This window comes from Rhinopithecus roxellana, chromosome 13 (genome assembly GCF_007565055.1).
Source record: "Rhinopithecus roxellana isolate Shanxi Qingling chromosome 13, ASM756505v1, whole genome shotgun sequence".
Taxonomy (NCBI): Eukaryota; Metazoa; Chordata; class Mammalia; order Primates; family Cercopithecidae; genus Rhinopithecus; species Rhinopithecus roxellana.
The window spans coordinates 9,555,318-9,562,989 of record NC_044561.1 but is presented as its reverse complement, the minus strand read 5'-3'; positions in this window follow the sequence as shown (position 1 = coordinate 9,562,989).

Genomic DNA, 7,672 nt, shown 5'->3' with positions numbered 1-7,672 from the left:
TTTAAAGAATGTGCTCAAATCTTACATTATTTAGTAATTTACTTTCTCCCATTACAGTACGTGGACATCACTAATTCCAACTAACATAGATCAAATGTATCATTTGAATTTCTGTGTAGTAATGCTCATTATAGATAAGTTCTGATTTCTTTAACTATTCCCTATTATATGGATATTAAGGTTGTTTTTAAAAATTCCCACCACTAATGACTTTTCAATAATCATCAGTATACATGGATCTCACTGATGTTTTTGTTTTATATTTCTTCTTTTCTGTAGTGTAGGATTCTCAAAGTGGTATAACTGACCTATGACATATTTTAATTATACTGGCAGATTACTTTCCAAAAATTGATCAATTCACACTCTTATCAACTACATAAGTAAGCGTCTTCCTGTGTAGGCTAAATAACACTAAAAGATTTTTTTAAATAAAAATGCTAATTTGGCTGGTGAAAAATCCCATAGGTGCTTTAATTAATCAATTTTTTTCTATTTCAATTAGTTGCCTCTTCAGAGCCTGTGTGTGAGGATTTCTATTTGGCAGTTTATAGTTGGAAACTCTCCTAAAAAAGGAAATCTAAAAACCACACAAAATACAAAAACATATTTGATTAGTAAGAATTAAATTTCTGCATATCCAAAAAATTGCTAAAAATATTAAAATTGTAGTCAAAATACCAGCTTATGAAACAAAGCAAATAAAAATACTAAACAAAAGAAACAGGCTAGGTGCAGTTGCTCACACCTGTAATCCCAGCACTTTGGGAGGCCAAGGCAGGAGGACTGTTTGTGTCCAGGTGTTCGAGACCAACCTAGGCAACATAGCAAGACCCCATCTCTACAAAAAAATTAAAAATTAGCCAAGCATGATGATGCATGCCTGTAGCCCTAGCTCCTCAGGAGACTGAGGTGGGAGGATCACTTGAGCTCAAGAGATCAAGGCTGCAGCGAAGCCATGTTAATGCCACTGCACTACAGTCTGGGTGACACAGTGAGATGCTGTCTCAAAAAAGAAAAAGGAAAAGAATACTCTAGCTCCACTTCCCCACCACAGAAATCTAACTGGCAACTACCCACAGACGGGAATACCCTCAAGAATACATATTCCAGAAACAGGAGGAATGTTGCCCAGGCTGGAGTGCAGTAGAGTGATCTCGGCTCACTACAACCTCTGCCTCCTGGGTTCATGTGATTCTCCTGCCTCAGCCTGCTGAGTAGCTGAGATTACAGGTGCCTGCCACCACACCCGGCTAATATTTGTATTTTTATTAGAGATAGGGTTTCACCATGTTGTCCAGGCTGGTCTCGAACTCCTGACCTCAGGTGATCCACCTGCCTTGGCCTCCCAAAGTGCGGGATTACAGGCGTGAACCACCGTGCCCAGCCTACTGTCTATTGACTTTTGATAAAGGCACAAAGAACACACCAAGGTGAAAGAACAGTCTATTCAATAAATAGTGCTGGGAAAAGTGACTATTCATATGCAGAAAATAAAATTAGATACTTATCTTACACCATGCCCAAAAATCAACCCAAAATGGATCAAAGACTTAAACATTAGGCTGGAAACTGTAAAACTACTGTAAGAAAGCACAGAGGAGAAGCTTCATGACACTGATCTGGGCAATGATTTTTTGGGTATGTCCCCAATAGCACAGCAATAAAAGCAAAGATAGAAACAGAATGGCATCAAACTAAAAAGCTTCTGCACAGCAAAAGGAACAAGTAACAAAGTAAAGAGACAACCCACATCATGAGAAAAAATATCTGCAAACCACATATTAGATAAGGGGCTAATATCCAAAATATATAAGGAACTCAGTCAACTCAACAGCAATATAACAAATAAGCCAATATAAGAATGAAAAAAGGAACCAAACATATTTTTCAAAAGTAGACATGCAAACAGCCAACAGGTTCATGAAAAAATGCTACCTCAAAGGCAGGTCCTGGGACCAGTAACATCAATATTATCTGGGAGTTTGTTCAAAAGACAAAATATCAGGCCCCACTGCAGACCCACTTACCTGGAAGTTGCATTTGACAAGATTCCCAGGTGATCCATATGCACGTTAAAGTTTGAGACACTTCCTATAGACAGCAAGTACTGAAGAAGCTCTGGGGCCCAGAACTGACTGGTGGCAGCCTAAATCTTTAGGAAAATGCAAATTAAAACCAGAGTGACCTAACACCTCCCTCTCATCAGAACGAGTTTTATGAAAAAGACGGAAGGTAAGTGTTGGCCAGGATGTGGAGAAAGGGGAACCCTAGCACACTGCCGGTATACAGTACAGCTGCGATGGAAAATGGCGTGGACGTTCCTCAAAACACTAAACATAGAACTATCCTGTGAGCCAGCAATCCCACTTCTGAGAACATATCCAAGGGAATTGAAATCAGTGTGTTCATGGATGTCTGCACTCCCTTGTTCACTGCGGCCCCATTTACAGTAGGTAAGATGTGGAATCTGCCTAAGTGAATCAGCCTAAGATGAATGCGTACAGAAAAGGCGGTGCACATGTACAATGATGTACTATTCAGCCTTAAAAAGAACAAAACTCAGCTGGGAGTGGTGCCTCATGCCTGTAATCCCAGCACTTTGGGAGGCTGAGGAGGGCAGATCACCTGAGATTGGCAGTTTGAGACCAGCCTGGCCAATATGGTGAAACCCCATCTCTATTAAAAAAAAATTATATATATGTATGTGTGTATATATATACATATATATGTGTGTGTGTATATATATATATATATATACACACACACACAATTAGCCTGGTATGGTGGCGCATGGCTGTAATCCCAGCTACTTGGGAGGCTGAAGAAGGAGAATCACTTGAACCTGGGAGGTGGAGGTTGTGATGAGCAGAGATCATGCCATTGCACTCCAGCCTGGGCAACAAGAGTGAAAGTCCATCTCAAAAAAAAAAAGAACTAAACTCTGTTACTGGGAAGACATGAATAAATCTAGAGGACATACTGCCAAGTGAAATACAAATACCACAGAAAGACAAATACCACATAATCTCACATGCACGTGGAACCTCCCAAAGTGCAGGGATTACAGGTGTGAGCCACCATGCCCAGCCTATAAAGTTGATTTTAAAACAAGAGATAAATCAATGTCAACAACAAATTAATTAATTAAAATAAAATAAAGCTGCCTCCATAAAGCACCCTGTAACCTAACTTAATAGGTGTGAAATGACAACAAATCTTGGGGCCCCAAGAAGCTAAAGGGAAAAGTCAAGCTGGGAACTGCTTTGAGAAAACCCACCTCCCATTCTATTGAAAAGTCTCTCCTCTGCTCACTGAGTTAAATGCGTATCTGATTGCCTCCTTTGCAGAGGCTCATCGGAAACTCAAAAGAATGCAACCATTTGTCTCTTATCTAAGACCTGGAAGCCCCCTCCCCACCTCAAGTTGTCCCACCTTTGCTTCGCGCTGTCCTGCCTTTCCAGACTGAACCAATGTTCATCTTACATACGTTCATTGATGTCTCATGTCTTCTTAAAATGTACAAAACCAAACTGTGCTCTGACCACCTTGGGCATGAGTCAGGACCTCCTGAGGCTTTTATGGGCATGCATCCCCGACCCTGGCAAATAAACTTTCTAAAATAACTGAGACCTGTCTCAGGTATTTGGGGTTCACATAGGTAAACAAAACAGACTGCAACTTAACCTGAGAATATGCCCTTGTAATAAGTAGCCTAGTCTCAGCCCATCACAGCAGCGGAACTCTCGGCCCTTCACAGACCGCAAGCTGCCAAAACATGTTCAAAGAAGGCAACTGCGGAGCTGTAACCAACAGGCTATTTCTGCATGAAACTTACATTTTCTGGCTATAAACATTCCCAGCCCACTTGTGGAGCAGAGATCTCCGAACCACTTTTGGTTCTCAGCACCACCTGGTTCACAAATCTTTTTTCTGTTCAACTAAACTCTGTCAAATTTAGTCTAAGGCTTTTCTCTTTAACAGTATACATTTATCACACATCACATTGTACTACATAAATGTAATTCAATTGTGATTTATAAACTTAAAATAGTATATATTTTTTGAGACAGAGTCTCACTCTCTCACCCAGGCTGGAGTGCAGTGGCACCATCATAGCTCACTGTAACCTCAAACTCCTGGGCTCAAACAATCCTCTCACCTCAGCTTCCTAAGTAGCTGGGACGGCAAGTGCATGCCACCATGCCCAGCTAATTTTTTGTTTTAATTACTGTAAAGATGGGGGTCTCACTGTGTTGCCCAGTGGTCTCAAACTCCTGGTCTCAGTGGATCCTCCTGTGTGATCCTCCCACCTCAACCTCTGAAAGAACTGGGATTACAGGTGTGAGCCACAACGCTTGGTCCAAAAATAATACATAATTTCTTTTAAAACACTAGATTTTTTTTCAACTTTTATTTTAGAATTGGGGGTACCGTTCAGGTTAGTTACAAAGGCATATTGCACGATACTGAGGTGTGGGGTATGCCGGAACATGTCAAGCAGATATTTTGGTTGTCCAACTACCTGAAAAAAGTACACTTTCAAGTCAACAGCTGCAGCACTATTTTAAAAAATGGAAATGTAACAATAAGGGTTAAATAAATTTTGACAAATTTATACAATGGAATACTATAGTGATATTAAAACCATTTTAGACCATTTAATCAAGATAGGGAAAACTATAATATCTTACTGAATAAAAAAAGAAATTATAGAGAAATCTTTTTTGGGTTTTTTGAGACAGGGTCTCGCTCTGTCACCCAGGCTGGAGCACAGTAGCACAATACAGGCCCAATGCAGCCTCTGCCTCCTGCTCAAGTGATCCTCTGGCCTCAGCCTCCCAAGTAGCTGGGACTACAGGCAAGTGCCACCGTACCCATCTAATTTTTTACTTATTGTAGAGATGGGGTCTCACTGTGTTGCCTAGGATGGTCTGGAACTCCTGGGCTCAAGCAATACTCCTGCCTCAGCCTCCCGAAGTGCTGGAATTACAGGCATGAGCCACCACACCAGCCAGGAAATCATATTATATGAACCCAACTTTATGAAACATAAACTACTCACACATACTGGTGGTGGCAGGGGAAAGAACCGAGAGGAAATATACCAAAAATGCCACTAATGGGTAACTCTCAGAGGGATTACAAATCATTTTTACCTTTTTTTATATGTCTCTTACTTTCCAAATTTCCTGTAATTAATTAATATGTAATTTTAAAATAAGCAATAATTCATTTAGAGAATAGATTTAACATCTATATTCTCTAATTACTTTTGTTGGTAATAGTGTTACTATTCCAAGTTCAAAAAAAGTAATAAATTAGGGATAAAAAGAAGTGTTCAAATATTTTTTCTTAATTGTTTTTTTTTTTTTTTAAAGATAGAATTTCATTCTTTTCACCCAGGCTGGAGTGCAATGGCACTATCTCAGCTCACTGCAACCTCTGCCTTTCGGGTTCAAGCAATTCTCCTGCCTCAGCCTCCCAAGTAGCTGAGATTACAGGCATGCACCACCACACCCAGCTAATTCTGTATTTTTAGTAGAGATGGGGTTTCTCCATGTTGGTCAGGTTGGTCTTGAACTCCCAATTTCAGGTGATCTGCCCGCCTCAGCCTCCCAAAGTGCTGGAATTACATACTCTAGGTCATGTGCTTTCCTATGCATCACCTCCATCCATCCTCAACAGCTCTGTGGCTTTGGCATTGCTACACCCGTTGTGCATTTGTATGCGGGAAGTGGGGGTTTGAAGTCATTTTGCTCTCCCAAGAAAACCCATGCTCTTGTCATGACTCCACATCAGACAGACTTGGGTTCAGATTCTGACTGTGGCACTCATTAGCTGTGTGACCTTGGGCACATCTTTTAACTTCTCTGAAGCTCAGCTGCTTGTACTAAAACAGGGGTAATGACAGAAAGTGAGGTTATTAAGAGAATTAGAGAGTACACCTCTAGGGCTTTTTGATTGTAAACAACAGCAATATACTCTAGGGCTAACTTTGGAGAAGGATGGAAGAAATTTATTAGAAAGATATGAATTAGCTCACATCACTGAATGCAAAACAACAGCCAGGCTTTGAAAAGGATGAGAGCCAGGCCAGCTGAAGAGATCTCGAGAACAGGGAGGTAACTGCCTTCCTTCTTCAGTGGATTCTTGACTGCATGAAGCAGCTCCAGTTGTTTTCAGTTCTGTGGCTCTCTGCTTGACACTCAACTTCCAGGAAGAGAGGTCAGACTGGACAAGGCTGAGCCATGTGCTGCCTTCCTCATGGATGGAGAACAAGGTGCCTCCATCCCCATGCCCACCAGGCCTGCATGCAGTGGGGGAAAGGTAGTTTCCACAATAGAAGCTAAGATGTAGGCACTGTTACCAACCAAGGGGGTCTGAATGCCAGGCAGGCAAAAGCCACAGTTATTCACTGTGGAGCTGATGCAGTCAGACGTCCCAGCCCAGGACCTGGCATAAGGGAGTGGCTCCACAAATGCTTGGTTTTGCTGGTGGTGTTTTCACATGACCTCCTGCGAGGCAGCAGTTCCAGACCAGTAAATCACCATGTAACAGTGCACCTAGAAATCCTAGCTCAGCATTCTTTGTAGGCGTGTCATGTTGTCATACACACAGAAGATGGTATTTGAGCAGCGAATATCTGAGGTCACCTGACAAGGTTCTCCTGCAGGAGGAGACTGGCTGGGAGGCTCTGGCCACCCCGGCCCTATCTGGCAGCCCTGGGAGCTGCGGGAATCAATACGGCTCTTACGGGCGATGCACTGGTGAAGAAGCCCAATTAGATGACAGAACTTCAGGCCCCCCGCCCACCACCATCGCCTTGGTCCCAGCTCTGCCTGGCCCTCCCTTACCCCTCCAACAGTTTGAAAGAGGGTCCCTCCCCATGAGGGCTGAGGGCTGAGGCCCAGTAGAGTCAGCAGTGGTACCTCTGCCTTTGCCCCACCAATGACTCCCAGCTGTCTTCTGCCACTCGCTCCTTAGGGCTTTCATTGTCAGGAAGTTAAGCTTTCCAGGAAACAAAGAGTAACTTTTTTTTTTTCCTTTTCTTTTTTTTTTTTTTTTTTTGAGACAGAGTCTTGCTCTGTCATCCAGGATTGAGTGCAGTGGCATGATCTTGTCATGACCCCATATTCCAAGCTCAAAAAAAATCAGTAAATTATGTCCAAATGATTCTCCTGCCTTAGGCTCCCGAGAAGCTGGGATTATAGGCACCTGCCACCATACCTGGCTAATTTTTGTATTTTTAGCAGAGACAGGGTTTCGCTCTGTTGCCCAGGCTGGTCTTGAACTGCTGACCTCAGGTGATCTGCCCACCTTGGACTTTCAAAGTGCTAGGATTACAGGTGTGAACCACCACACCCTGCTGTAAGTTTTCTTCTCCTCCTCCTCCTTCTTCTTCTTCTTCCTCTTCCTCCTCCTCCTCCTCCTCCTCCTCCTCCTCTTCTTCTTCTTCTTCTTCTTCTTCTTCTTCTTCTTCTTCTTCTTCTTCTTCTTCTTCTTCTTCTTCCTCTTCCTCCTCCTCCTCCTCCTCTTCTTCCTCTTCCTCCTCCTCCTTCTTCTTCCTCTTCTTCTTCTTCTTCTTCTTCTTCTTCCTCTTCTTCTTCTTCCTCTTCCTCTTCCTCTTCCTCTTCTTTCTTCTTCTCCTCCTCCTCTTCTTCTTCTTCTT